Source organism: Eriocheir sinensis, chromosome 48 (assembly GCF_024679095.1).
Source record: "Eriocheir sinensis breed Jianghai 21 chromosome 48, ASM2467909v1, whole genome shotgun sequence".
Taxonomy (NCBI): Eukaryota; Metazoa; Arthropoda; class Malacostraca; order Decapoda; family Varunidae; genus Eriocheir; species Eriocheir sinensis.
In genome coordinates this window covers 10,628,080-10,643,210 of record NC_066556.1, presented here as the reverse complement: position 1 = coordinate 10,643,210, position 15,131 = coordinate 10,628,080, and positions in this window count along the sequence as shown.

The following is a 15,131-nucleotide window of genomic DNA, read 5'->3' as shown; positions in this document are numbered from 1 at the left end:
GGTTGAAGAGGGTTGAAGAGGGATGAAGGGGTTGAAGAGGGGTTGAAGAGGTAGGGGGATGAAGAGGGGTTGAAGAGGGGTTAAAGAGAGGTGCGGGGGATGAAGAGGGATTGAAGAGGGGTTGAAGAGGTGCAGGGATGAAGAGGGTTGAAGAGGGGTTGAAGAGAGGTGGGGGATGAAGAGGGTTGAAGAGGGGTTGAAGAGAGGTGCGGGGGTTGAAGAGGGGTTGAAGAGGGGTTGAAGAGAGGTGCGGGGGATGAAGAGGGGTTGAAGAGGGGTTGAAGAGAGGTAGGGGGATGAAGAGGGATTGAAGAGGGGTTGAAGAGAGGTGCGGGGGATGAAGAGGGATTGAAGATGGGTTGAAGGGTTGAAGAGGGGATGAAGAGGGTTGAAGAGAGGTAGGGGGATGAAGAGGGTTGAAGAGAGGTTGAAGAGGGGTTGAAGAGAGGTGCAGGGGATGAAGAGGGTTGAAGAGAGGGGTTGAAGAGGGGTTGAAGAGGGGATGAAGAGAGGGGTTGAAGAGGGTTGAAGAGAGGTAGGGGATGAAGAGGGGTTGAAAGAGGGTTGAAGAGGGTTGAAGAGAGGTAGGGGATGAAGAGGGGTTGAAGAGAAGTAGGGGATGAAGAGGTTGAAGAGAGGGGATGATGAGGGGTTTAAGAGAGGTGGGGGGGATGAATAGGGGTTGAAGAGGGGTTGAAGAGAGGTAGGGGATGAAGAGGGTTGAAGAGAGGGGTTGAAGAGAGGTGGGGATGAAGAGGGGTTGAAGAGTGAAGAGGGTTGAAGAGAGGTAGGGGGACGAAGAAGGGTTGGAGAGGGGTTGAAGAGAGGTAGGTGGGATGAAGAGGGGTTGAAGAGAGGTAGGGGGGATGAAGAGGGGTTGAAGAGAGGTAGGGGGGATGAAGAGGGGTTGAAGAGAGGTTCTGGGGATGAAGAGGGGTTGAAGAGGAGAGGTTGAAGGGGATGAAGAGGGGTTGAAGAGAGGTAGGGGATGAAGAGGGGTTGAAGAGAGGTGCGGGGGATGAAGAGGGGTTGAAGAGAGGTGCGGGGGATGAAGAGGGGTTGAAGAGAGGTGCGGGGGATGAAAAGGGGATGAAGAGAGGTAGGGGGGATGAAGAGGGATTGAAGAGAGGTAGGGGGGATAAAAAGGGGTTGAAGAGAGGTAGGGGGGATGAAGAGGGGTTGAAGAGAGGGGATGAAGAGGGGGTTGAAGAGGTAGGGGATGAATGGCGACGAAGAATACTCTGCTAGTTTGTGTTTGTATTATGACTTGCACATATTTATTTATCTATTTTAATACCACTCTGCTTTCTTTATATATTGCCTCTGTATTATGACTTGCACATATTTATTTATCTATTTTAATACAACTCTGCTTTCTTTATATATTGCCTCTGTATTATGACTTGCACATATTTATTTATCTATTTTAATACCACTCTGCTTTCTTTATATATTGCCTCTGTATTATGACTTGCACTTATTTATTTATCTATTTTAATACAACTCTGCTTTCTTTATATATTGCCTCTGTATTATGACTTGCACTTATTTATTTATTTTAATACAACTCTGCTTTCTTTATATATTGCCTCTCTCTGTATTATGACTTATTTATTTATCTATTTTAATACAACTCTGCTTTCTTTATATATTGCCTCTGTATTATGACTTGCACTTATTTATTTATCTATTTTATCCTCGTCAGTCTGGAGTTTGTGTTTGTATCATGACTTGCACATATTTATTTATCTATTTTAATACAACTCTGCTTTCTTTATATATTGCCTCTGTATTATGACTTGGATTTATTTATTTATCTATTTTAATACAACTCTGCTTTCTTTATATATTGCCTCTGTATTATGACTTGCATTTATTTATTTATCCATTTTAATACAACTCTGCTTTCTTTATATATTACCTCTGTATTATAACTTGCATTTATTTATTTATCCATTTTAATACAACTCTGCTTTCTTTATTTTATTTCCTTCTTTACAATTTTTTTTTGCATTTTACTTTCGTATTTCTTGTTTCTTATTCCTGTTTTTTTTTATTCAAAGTGCTTTTATACCATTCTTTATTATTAGTAATTATCTCACACACCTCTACGTATACATTTTAAACCATACTTTGTCTCTCTCTCTCTCTCTCTCTCTCTCTCTCTCTCTCTCTCTCTCTCTGTAATGGGATATCCTATATGTCATTCCTTTCTCTTATAATGACGGTGGTGTTCCTTCAAGGGGCGGTGGTGGGGGGTTCTTCACGGTCCTTGAGGGCGGGAAGGAGAGCTGGAGGAAGGTAGAGAGGGAGGGACAGGCAGGTCGGCGCGCCCCTCGCCCCCAGGAGTGGCCAGGAAGCCTTGATATCAGATCCTGCCGCTATATTTACGGTCGTCGCCCCTCGTCCTGATATTGAGGGTCCCGGAGGATATTTTAAGTCGCCGCCTGTTTCCGTGTCTGACCCGCGGCCTGATTTTCTTCTCCGGTCTGGTGTTGCTTCTTTTGATTCTGTTAGATAAGAGGCATAGTATGTTTTGTTTCTCTCTGTCTGTCTGTCTGTCTGTCTGTGTCTGGTTCTCTCTCTCTCTCTCTCTCTCTCTCTCTCTCTCTCTCTCTCTCTCTCTCTCTATCTCTATCTATCTCTCTATCTCTCTATCTATCTATCTCTCTATCTCTCTATCTATCTATATCTCTGTTCTACTGTTTTTTGTGTCATTTATTCATATGTCTTCCTCTTTATTGTCTTTTTTTTAACTTTTGTTTTCTCCTTTCTCTCCTATTCCTCCTCCTCCTCCTCCTCCTCCTCCTCCTCCTCCTCCTCTTCCCGTAATTACAATCGCCGTGCTCGCCTTCAAAGCAATAGATATTCTCAGCCATAATATTAACACCAATTAATTACGTCGCACTGATCTTTTTTTTTTACATCAAAGGACACGGCTCAAGGGCAACAAAAAAGGGTACGAAAAAAAGCCTGCTACTCGCCGCTCCCACAAAAGTAAAAAGTAAAGTGAAGCCAAAAGAGAGGTCAATTTCGGGTGGAGAGGTGTATTGATACACTCTTCTTGAAAGAGGTTAAGTCATAGGCAGGATGAAATACAGACGAAGAAAGACTGTTCCAGAGTTTATCAGTGAAGGGGATGAAAGAATGGAGATGCTGGTTAACTCTTGCATAAGGGGTTTGGACAGTATAGGGATGACCATGAGTAGAAAGTCGTGTGCATTGGAGCCGCGGGAGGGGGGGAGGCATGCAGTTAGCAAGTTCAAAAGAACAGTCTGCATGAAAATATCGATAGAAGATAGAAAGAGAAGCAACATAGTGGCAGAATTTAAGATGTAGAAGGCTGTCAGTAAGAGGAGGAGAGCTGATGAGACGAAGAGCCTTGAACTCCACTCTGTCCAAGAGAGCTGTGTGAGTGGAGCCCCCCCACACGAGGGCGGACAAGGCCCCTGTATTCGGAAAGCATTTGTTCGGGGGAGAAGAACTGGCGGAGACGATACAGAACGCCCAACCTCGAGGAAGCTGATTTAGTAAGAGAGGAGATGTGAAGTTTCCAGTTGAGATTTTGAGCTAAAGATAGACCAAGAATATTTAGTGTTGAAGAAGGTGACAGCTGAATATTGTCGAAGATTAGGGGATAGGTGTTTGGAAGATTGTGTCGAGTTGATAGGTGGATAAACTGGGTTTTTGAGGCATTGAAGGACACAAGGTTCCTTTTACCTCAATCGGAAATGATAACAAGGTCTGAGGTTAAGCGTTCTGCAGCCTTCAGTCTGGAGTCTTTTAATTCCTGTTGAGAGGGTCTTCTGTTGAAAGAATTTTAAAAATGCAGAGTGGAGTCCAGCGTATGAGTGGATAGGACAGTTTGTTATGGAAAGATCATTGATGAATAACATTAAGAGAGTGGGTGATAGGACAGAGCCCTGCGGAACACCACTGTTGATAAGTTTAGGGAAAGAACAGTGACCGTCTACCACCGCAGAGATAGAACGGCCGGAAAGGAAACTGGATATAAAGGAACAGAGAGAGGGAGAGAATCCGAAGGAGGGAAGTTTAGAAAGCAAAGACTTGTGCCAGATTCTATCGAAGGTTTTCGATATGTCAAGCGCAACAGAGAAAGTTTCGCCGAAACGGCTAAGAGAGGATGACCAGGAGTCAGTTATGGTAGGAGGAACACAAAGATACACAAAGAAAGAACAAACAACAGCAGACCTGATGGTCCTTACGAGGCTGTTTGTTTCAAGCTACATAAACTATCTACTCAAAGGTGGAAGATGAAGGACAGCAAAGGGGAAGGCTCCTCCCCACCCTCCAGCCAAAGCTGGCAGGAAAGGAAAAAGAACCATACAGCATGGAAAAACTGCATGGAAATTATGTAGGAAAGAGGAAAGAACTACCATTAATGCTACCACTAACCGGGCGATAAAAACGGACAAGGACACCAGTATTCGAAAGAACTTAACGTTATTATGACAATGAGTAATATCTAAGTTGCTGGTTGGATTTAAAATACTTGTCAAATCTATTCTTGAAGGCCGTAACTGCATTACTATCAACGACATCACAGGGTAGAGAGTTCCAAACATTAACATCTCGATCTTTTATCACTTATCTTGAAATTGTTATTTCTTCTTGTTCTATTTGATCGATCAATTGTAAAGTAATCTTCTGCATTAATATCACTGAATCCTTTAAACATTTTAAACACTTCTATTAGATCGCTTCGCATTTTTCGTTTTGATAGGCTGAATAAATTTACTTCTTTAAGCCTTTGTTCATAAGATAAATTTCTCAACCTAGGAATCATCTTTGTTACTCTTCGTTGAACCCGTTTCAAATTTTCTGTCTTTTCTGTAATAGGGAGAGCAAAACTGTACACAGTACTCTAGATGGGTCGAACCAATGGTACACTATTTTGACGCGGAACCTGTGGAAAACAAGCTTTTACAGGTGACCTATTTTTTTTTTCAAAGTGTTCATATAAATATTTTTTTCAGAATTTTCATTATCTCCTAATACCTTATAAAATAATGTTTGAAGTGTTGGATGCAAGAAACTAGACTCCTCTAGGTAGTCTAGTTCCAGAGATATTGTCCTTAAAATGTTTGTCACGATTATGACTCATGATACCAATACCGCAAAAAAAATCTTATGATACCTTAGCAGGGTTAAGGAGGAGGAGGAGGAGGAGGAGGAGGAGGAGGAGGAGGAGGAGGAGGAGGAGGAGGAAGGAAGAAGAGGAGGAGGAGGGAGAGGGGGACGAGGAGAAAGAGAAGTAAAATTAAATATAAAATGATAAATAAAATGTGTGTTAAATATACGTATGTCAGAGAGAGAGAGAGAGAGAGAGAGAGAGAGAGAGAGAGAGAGAGAGAGAGAGAGAGAGAGAGAAGGGTAAGCAGTGAGGTCAGGCCAGGCCACACATCACCCTCCCTGCTCTTCCTGTTTCATGGACGCAAACTGAAGCCTCTTTTAAGGGAACAAGACGTGCCCGGCGGAGGTCACAAAGGTTACGATGTATCAATGGTTTCCCAGCCGCCTGCCGTCCCTTGTTCTCCTTGTGCACTCTTATATTTTTTCCCCTTCTTTTACGCGGGAAAGACATGATGGAGGTTAGCACAGACTCGGGTTGTGAGTACGTGTGTCCCTTCTTGCTGGAACCTAAAGGTGCTGGTTAGGTGTTATTTGTTAGAGAGAGAGAGAGAGAGAGAGAGAGAGAGAGAGAGAGAGAGAGAGAGAGAGAGAGAGAGAGAGAGAAGAAGGAAGATCAAGGAAAAAAGATAAGAATATACAAAAAAGTCGGCTAGCTTTGATCATTTGTTATTTTCATCAATGTAAGATTTAGTTAATATAGTGTTAGATAAGCTTCGAAGTTCAACCCATTCATGCTTGTGTTTGTACCTGTGTATTTCACCCGCCTCCGTAATGAACTTGTTATTCATTATTATTTTATCATATCATCGAGTTAAAATTTGTTATTTATAGATGCATCAATTTGTATTTTATCTCGGATTCCTTTCGATGTTGTCCGTTCACTAAAGTTTCTTCCATTTCAAACTTAAAAAGATGCTTCATTTCACAGAGCAAGAAGTAGAGAGAAAATCCACCAAAAAATCATTGTCACCATCATTATGAAAGGTGTAACAGGCAATATAATCAGAGAGAAACATAGACGAAGCAGAGGAGAAAAAACATTAGGACGAGAAGGAAACCAGAGGAACAGGAATACGAAATGGCGGCAACGGAAATCATGAAGGAGAGCTGGGAGGGAAGAGAGGAATGAGGGAAGAGGGAGCGGTGAGGGAAGGGGTGAGAGACCGAGAGAGAGCAAGGTTAAATGGGATGAAAGTAACATGAAGGAACGAGGAGAGGAAATTACCTGTATGTGTCATCCTCTCAGGTGTGGAGGGAGGGAGGGAGGGAGAGAGAGAGAGGGAGGAAAAGTGAAATGAGGCCAGGAGAGGGGAGAGAAGAGGTATGGATGTAGGAACGTCGTGGAAATGAAGATAAATGATGAAGAGCGACAACGTAAACACACACACACACACACACACACACACACACACACACACACACACACACACACACACACACACACACACACACACACACACACACACACACACATGCAGGAAATAAAAAGAGGAAATGAGACAGTAGAGAAAAATGAGAAGGGGAAAAAATAGAAGAAAAGAATAATGGGATGGATGATACAAGGCAGGATAGGCGGAGAGGGAAAAAATACGCTAAAGGGAGGGGAAGGAGAGACAAATGTGACAGGGAGGAAGAGGAGGAGGACAAAAACAGGGAAATGGAGGGAAACGACGGCAGAAGTAAATGCTGAAAGGAGTGTAAATTTTAGAGGGTTGTGCACTTATGTTTAGTAGGAGAAAAAAAATAATGATAAAACAATGGAAAACGATATAGAAAGGACCAGAAACACACACACACACACACACACACACACACACACACACACACACACACACACATCTCCCATTTTCATCTTCCACCACCTCCTCAACACCACCCCATTACCTCTACAATCACCCCCACCTATCTCACCTTCCCCCAACATACACTCAGAGACCCAAGATTTACGATAGGCTGTAAATCGCCCAGAAGGTGGATATGTGAGACGCAAAACTGAGCTGAGAGTGAGTCAAGCGGGTCATTACAGGCGCCCGTTTGCATAGCCCGGAAGAAAAGAGCATCAAGGGACAGGCGAGGTATAGGGCTTGAATGCATTGAAGTCAAGATAAAGGGAGATGAATGTCTTGTGGGCAAAATATAGACTAATTATAGAGGATTGAATGTGTTATGGGTAAGATATAAACTAATTATAGAGGATTGAATGTATTATGGGTAAGATACAGACTGATTATAGAGGATTGAATGTATTATTGGTAAGATATAGACTGATTATAGAGGATTGAATGTATTATGGGTAAGATATAGACTGATTATAGAGGATTGAATGTATTATGGGTAAGATATAGACTGATTATAGAGGATTGAATGTATTATGGGTAAGATATAGACTGATTATAGAGGATTGAATGTATTATGGGTAAGATATAGACTGATTATAGAGGATTGAATGTTCTGGTCCCCCTACTATAGAATGGATATCAAGATGTTAGAATCTGTACAGAGGAGGATGACAAAGATGATTCAGGGGGTGAGAAACTTGCCTTATGAAGACAGGCTGAAGCAGTTAAATCTACACTCTCTAGAAAGGCGAAGGGTGCGAGGAGACTTGATCGAAGTTTATAAATGGATGAAGGGATTTAATAAAGGGGATGTCAATAAAAATTTGAGAGTGAAAGAGCCAGGTAGGACGCGTGGAAATGGTTTTAAATTAGACAAATTCAGATTAAACAAAGACATAGGCAAGAATTGGTTCACCAATAGAGTGGTGGACGAATGGAACAGGCTTGGGAGCCATGTTGTGGGTGCCAATACCATAGATACATTCAAGAAGAGGTTAGATAAAGCCATGGATGGTGAGATAAGGTGGGGTTGAGTGTACAGGAGCTGCCTTGTATAGGCCAACCGGCCTCTTGCAGACTCTTTACGTTCTTATGTTCTTATGTTCTGATTGAATGTATTATGGGTAAGATATAGACTGATTATAGAGGATTGAATGTATTATGGGTAAGATATAGAGTGATTATAAAGGATTGAATGTATTATGGGTAAAATATAGACTGATTATAAAGGATTGAATGTATTATTGGTAAAATATAGACTGATTATAGAGGATTGAATGTATTATGGGTAAGATATAGACTGATTATAAAGGATTGAATGTATTATGGGAAAGATATATGAAGTTAACTGTCCTATGACCAAAATTTATACAGACTTGAATGCATTATTGCCGAGATATAGACTGATTATAGAGGATTGAATGTATTATGGGTAAGCTGTATGGAGTTAAATGTTATATGGCCAAGATTTATACAGATTTTAATGTATTATGGGCAAGATATCGAGAGTTTGATGTAGTGTAGCCATGGTATAGAAACTTTATTGTATTATGGTAAAGCTAAAGGAAGTTTATTGTATTGGGGATAAAACATAAGTATTTTGATATATTACGACCAAGATAGATAAAGTTTAATGTTTTCCCTCCCCTCTTCCTTGTCCGGTTCTTCCTCCTCCTCCTCTTCCTCCTCCTCCTCCTCCTTCTCCTCCTCCGCTTTCTTCTCAATATGTACAAAGGTAAGATTGCTGTATTATATAAAGAAATGTATCGACTTTATTGGGTTTTGTTTTGGTCAGAAGGACAAGTGCAGGTGTGATTAGGTCCTTTTTATGTGTGTGTGTGTGTGTGTGTGTGTGTGTGTGTGTGTGTGTGTGTGTGTGTGTGTGTGTGTGTGTGTGTGTGTGTGTGTGTGTGTGCTAAATGATCTGGAATTATCAGAAACCCGTGCGATATATTGTGTCTGTGTTGAACCCCCACCCCTCCCCTTCTCTCTCTCTCTCTCTCTCTCTCTGTTATTAAATTGAATCAGATGGAATAGGAATTTCCAACACTGGCGGAATCCTCAGCACTCACATAACAAGAGAGAGAGAGAGAGAGAGAGAGAGAGAGAGAGAGAGAGAGAGAGAGAGAGAGAGAGAGAGAGAGAGAGAGAGAGAGAGAGACACACACACACACACACACACACACACACACACACACACACACACACACACACACACACACACACACACACGGCCCGGTAGCAAGGGGTGAACAGAACCAGAAGGACCGGGGTTCGACTCCCCGGCCGGGTGAAGATAAGTTGGGTTTATCTTCTTTCACGTGTAGCCCCTGTTCACCCAGCAGTGAGTGGGTACGCGATGTCAGACAAGGAGTTGTGACCTCGTTGTCGCTGTGTGTTGTGTGTGAGTGGTCTCAGTCCTACCCAAAGATCGGTACTATGAGCTCTGTGCTCTTCCGTAGGGGAACGGCTGGCTGTCTCGAGAGAGCCCCGCAGCAGACCAAGAGGTGAATTACACACACACACACACACACACACACACACACACACGTTATGGACTCTCTCTCTCTCTCTCTCTCTCTTTATAAACAGTGTAGTCTGTCGGACAGCAGGAATAACTTCAGAAGGAGGATCGTGTTTGTAATTTTATCGTTATTTTGTTCTCGTTTATACACTCCTCGTTAGGAAAGTAATCGTTTGAATTCATACAAACATCTTTCGGTGTATTTAAACAAAGTCAAACAACGTAATCAAACCAAACAAAGAGGTACACACAGGTAGACATACTGATCCTTTCACGGGTAGACATTCAGATCCTTTCACAGGTAGACATTCAGATCCTTTCGCAGGTAGACATTCTGATCCTTTCACAGGTAGACATTCAGATCCTTTCACAGGTAGACATTCTGATCCTTTCACAGGTAGACATTCAGATCCTTTCACAGGTAGACATTCAGATCCTTTCACAGGTAGACATTCTGATCCTTTCACAGGTAGACATTCTGATCCTTTCACAGGTAGACATTCAGATCCTTTCACAGGTAGACATTCAGATCCTTTCACAGGTAGACATTCAGATCCTTTCACAGGTAGACATTCTGATCCTTTCACAGGTAGACATTCTGATCCTTTCACAGGTAGACATTCAGATCCTTTCGCAGGTAGACATTCTGATCCTTTCGCAGGTAGACATTCGCAGGTAGACATTCTGATCCTTTCGCAGGTAGACATTCAGATCCTTTCGCAGGTAGACATTCTGATCCTTTCGCAGGTGGACATTCTGATCCTTTCACAGGTAGACATTCTGATCCTTTCGCAGGTAGACATTCGCAGGTAGACATTCTGATCCTTTCGCATGTACACATTCAGATCCTTTCGCAGGTAGACATTCTGATCCTTTCACAGGTAGACATTCTGATCCTTTCGCAGGTAGACATTCTGATCCTTTCGCAGGTAGACATTCTGATCCTTTCACAGGTAGACATTCTGATCCTTTCGCAGGTAGACATTCAGATCCTTTCGCAGGTAGACATTCTGATCCTTTCGCAGGTAGACATTCGCAGGTAGACATTCTGATCCTTTCGCAGGTAGACATTCAGATCCTTTCGCAGGTAGACATTCTGATCCTTTCGCAGGTAGACATTCGCAGGTAGACATTCTGATCCTTTCGCAGGTAGACATTCTGATCCTTTCGCAGGTAGACATTCAGATCCTTTCGCAGGTAGACATTCGCAGGTAGACATTCTGATCCTTTCGCTGGTAGACATTCTGATCCTTTCACAGGTAGACATTCAGATCCTTTCGCACGTAGACATTCAGATCCTTTCGCAGGTAGACATTCAGATCCTTTCGCAGGTAGACATTCGCAGGTAGACATTCTGATCCTTTCGCTGGTAGACATTCTGATCCTTTCACAGGTAGACATTCAGATCCTTTCGCACGTAGACATTCAGATCCTTTCGCAGGTAGACATTCAGATCCTTTCGCAGGTAGACATTCGCAGGTAGACATTCTGATCCTTTCGCTGGTAGACATTCTGATCCTTTCGCAGGTAGACATTCAGATCCTTTCGCAGGTAGACATTCTGATCCTTTCGCAGGTAGACATTCTGATCCTTTCGCAGGTAGACATTCGCAGGTAGACATTCTGATCCTTTCGCTGGTAGACATTCAGATCCTTTCGCAGGTAGACATTCGCAGGTAGACATTCTGATCCTTTCGCAGGTAGACATTCAGATCCTTTCGCAGGTAGACATTCGCAGGTAGACATTCTGATCCTTTCGCAGGTAGACATTCAGATCCTTTCGCAGGTAGACATTCAGATCCTTTCACAGGTAGACATTCAGATCCTTTCACAGGTAGACATTCAGATCCTTTCACAGGTAGACATTCAGATCCTTTCGCAGGTAGACATTCAGATCCTTTCACAGGTAGACATTCAGATCCTTTCACAGGTAGACATTCTGATCCTTTCCCTCGCATTAATTGTACGCCGGGAATCACGCCACCCCGCGCCTTCCTTCCACCGCGAATAAATGGTCGATAAAATGAGTAGCTACAAATGGGACTTTAATTCCCGGCGCTGCGTGTTTGGGAAAAGTCACGCGGACTGTCCAATATTTTGTAATTCTCTGCAGGGAGTTTAATTTCGTCCATTACCTGATGGCGGCCCATATTTCGGGGCGTTCTGAGGCGCGATTGGTCCGCTGGTGATTTGGCGCGATTGCTAAATGTTGTGGATCCTCATTTTATTGCGCCGTTCACGTGTCCGGCCATTGAAATAGCGGCAGGGACTTATTTCTTCGCTAATTCCACCGCACGCCTTTTATTCTTTGACTACTTGGATGTGAAAAAGAATCAGGGACTTATTTTTTGGGCTCATTTTTCAGCTCGCCTTGTATTCCTTCACTACTATGATGTCAATAAACAACAGGGTCTTTTTGCTTCATTATTTCCACGGCTTGCCTTTTATTCTTTCACTGTCCTGCTACTAAGTCGTTTCTGGGGGTAGAAAAAAAACAGTGCAGATTTAGGCTTTTTGCTAACATCACAACTCGGCATTTATTCTTTCACTGCTCTACCACTGAGGCCTTCTAGCGTGAGGAAAGACAACCACAGGGAATTAGTCTTTATTTCTTCACTAATTCCACTGCTCGCCCTTTGTTTTTTCACACCTTCCTCTCTGCCGTGAAAGGAGTGTAATTATTTCTCACCTGATTTTACAACCCGCGTGCTCGTCCCTTCACGGCTGACTTTCTGATCTAAAAATAATTGTAGATGTTACCTTGATTTCACCATTCACGTCTCCGTCGATTCAGTCCGTCCAGGCGCTGAAAGAATGGACTTGTTTCTCGAATATCACCGTTTGTGGTTCCGTTTATCCAGGTCGTTTTGAGGTGGAGAGAAAATCATATTGTGTCTAGTTATATTTATGAGACCGTTTGTGTTTCCGTGTATTGTTAGTCTTGTTAAGGATAAAACCAATGTGAAGATGTAGATAAATGCATTGTGGATGGAACGGGAAAGCGAGAAGAGAAAAAAGTATTAAAAAGCCAATACTATTCCTGGCTGTATTCATGCATTTATATCCCAACGAGTAGTAATTCCCATGAAACTGGAGTCGCAGGAAGACGAAGCAGATGTGGGAATTACTCGTGAATGTGGTGTGTAATTAAGGAAGGAATAGACACGTGAAGGTTGGGTTTGGCATCACATATCATATCTTACTTTACGCGACAGTTATACCCCCAAGAAAAAGCTCCTTAAAAAATGGAGTCTTTGGAAAACGTTGTAACTAATCGAACTGCTCTGAAATGTGTTTAACTCGAGTCAGTGATAATTCGTTTGTCATTACATATTATATTTTACTTTCCACAACAGTTATACCCCCAAAAATGAGTTCCTCGGAAAATAGACTGTGATAATGTACATAATCGAACTGCTTGGCAATGCGTTGAATCGAGTCAGTAATAAATAGTTTGGCATTACGTATTATGTCTTACTTTAGAGGACAGTTATACCCCCAACAAATCAGGTCCTCGGAAAATGGACTGTGGAAAAGGATATGAAGAAATTAACTACTCGGAAATATGTTTAATCGAGTTAGTGATAGTCAGCTTGCCATTACCTATTGTCTTATCATAGATTATGACAGTTATACCCGAAGAAAAATTGATCCTGTATTTAGTGAAGATTCTATTTAATGTTAACTTCCCTTGATTAGGAAATTAAGTTGTTTTATATTATATGGGTGTTTATATTTTCAGGTTTGCGAATTCGTAAGACTTTTTGAGGTGCAGAGTTGACAAAGATGTAGTTAGTTGAAAGTCTGGTTCGATGGATGTTTAAATCTGCTTAGAAAATAGCGCTGTGTTGGTTATCATAATACAAGTGCCTTTTTTTCATGTTGTTTATGACTTCCTAAAAGTGGATGAGGCGTATAATTAAGGAAAATGTAGTTAGTTAGAATTTGGCATAAGAATTTTTTAGTATGCGTAGGAAAAAATGTATTCATGTTTATTAAAGTGTTATTATTATTAAGTTTCACATATTTTCAGAAAAGTGGATGAGGCGTAGAGCTGTTGAAATATGTTTAATTGAAAGTTTGGTTTGATAAATGTTTAGTAATCTTAGAAAATAGTTGTTTCTTATTATATTAGTGTCTTTTTTGTAGGTTTTCCATATTTTTAGACACGCAAATCAGCCTTTTAAGCGAGTTAGTGATAGTCAGGTCAATGTTCGACTTGGTATTACATTGGCGAGATTGAAATAAAATGCTGGATACCTAAGTGTGGTCGGACAGGTAAATAAGCCGTGAAATTGGGACAGTGATAGTTAGGTGAATGCTCGACTTGGTATTGCCTTTGCGAGGTGGAAATAAAAGGGTGAATATCTTAGTGTATATAAACGTTCGAATTCCCAAGTTGTTCATATTCTCGCACGACAGACGCATTAAAGAAGGGAAGGAGCGGATAAAAGGGTATCATCTCAATTAGGTAAACGAGAAAAAACGGACGAAGAATCAGACGAAAGAAGTGTGAGTTAGATGTAATAACTTAGATGAAGAAATAATTAAAACGAGTATTAAAGGGGAAGGGACACAAAAATACGAAGGGAGAAACATAGAAAAAAAAGAGGATGGGGACGTTTGAGAAGAAGAGAGAATATAAAAGAGGAAAGAGAGACTAAAAGAGGCGAGAGAGAGAGAAAGAAAAATTGACAAGGAGATACAGTAGTTGTCTCGATAAAAGAAAGGGGAAGGGAGTGAAAAGGAGAGAGAGATGAAAATAGAAGAGGAAGATCGTTACGAAAAAAAGAGGTAGAAACGAGAGAAGGGAGAAAGACCAAATGAGGAAAAATGCGGCTGGGGTCGAGTGGAGGAGGAGGAGGAAGAGGAGGAGGAGGAGGAGGAATAAGGATGATATTGAAGATTGAAAAAAAAATAGTAGTAGTTGGAGGAGGAAAAAGAGAAAGAGGAGGAGCATAACCAGTAAAAGGAGGAGGAGGAGGAAGAGGAGGAGGAGGAGGAGGAAAAGGATAAAAAGATTAGCAGAGGAAGAAGAAATAAACAAGAAGAAAGGAAGATGACAAAGAAATAGAAGAAGCTTGATAGATGAACAGGACGAAGAAGAGGAATAGTAATAATAATAATAATAATAATAATAATAATAATAATAATAATAATAATAATAATAATAATAATAATAATAATAATAATAATAATAGAAGTAGAAAGAGGCACAGGAAAACGAGGAAGAAGAAAAGGAAGAACCGAAGGAGAAATATAAGATGACGAGAAACAGGAAGAGATGGAATAAGAGGAACATGAACAGGAACAAGAGAAAGAGGAGCAGGAGGAAGAGGAGGAGGACGAGGAGGAGGAGGAGGAGGAGGTGGCGGGGGAGGAGGAGAAAGAGAAGGGCGGTATCGTCGGTAAAGTGCTGGGCGGACACGTTTAATAAAGCAATATGCAGATGCTTTCCACAGTTGGCCCGCGGGATGCTATTTTTAAAAACTTATATTTATTCTCTCTCTCTCTCTCTCTCTCTCTCTCTCTCTCTCTCTCTCTCTCTCGCTCGCTCGCTTAATTAAACGGGCCGCGGTGATACTGGGCCTGAAAACTGCTCCAAATCGTTGCTTC